At 57.7% G+C, this 371-nt stretch overlaps 1 protein-coding gene across 1 annotated transcript in view; it reads right to left on the bottom strand.

Annotated features, from left to right (window-relative positions):
• Positions 1-371, bottom strand: part of LOC104912806 (unconventional myosin-Vc-like) — a 14,085-nt gene that overhangs the window by 13,505 nt on the left and 209 nt on the right. The window lies entirely within an intron of this gene.

Below are 371 nucleotides of genomic sequence, written 5' to 3'. Positions count from 1 at the left end.
CAGCCGGGCACCCAGCCCTGCCCGCGGCCCTGGGGCTTTGCTAGCTCAGAAATACATGGCAGCGGGGTTCTGCTGCGTGCCCGAACACATTTGTACCGCAGCTTTGCACGTGCTGTGAGGAAAGGTTGTAATCTTCCTAGACTTCAGCAAAGCCTTTGACTGTCCCACAGCATTCTCGTGGAGGAAGCCCCTGCACAGGGACCTGGATCGCCAGGCTGAGGCTAACTGCATGCACTTCAACAAGACCAAGTGCCGGGTCTTGCATTTTGGTCACAGTAACCCCATGCTCCACTGCGGGCTTGGGGCAGAGTGGCTGAAAGCTGCAGAGGAAAAGGATGTGGGGGTGTTAGCAGACTGTGGTGGAACATGGG

Source organism: Meleagris gallopavo, chromosome 12 (assembly GCF_000146605.3).
Source record: "Meleagris gallopavo isolate NT-WF06-2002-E0010 breed Aviagen turkey brand Nicholas breeding stock chromosome 12, Turkey_5.1, whole genome shotgun sequence".
Classification (NCBI taxonomy): domain Eukaryota; kingdom Metazoa; phylum Chordata; class Aves; order Galliformes; family Phasianidae; genus Meleagris; species Meleagris gallopavo.
The sequence above is the reverse complement of the archived record's forward strand: the minus strand, read 5'-3'. Positions and strand labels throughout refer to the sequence as shown.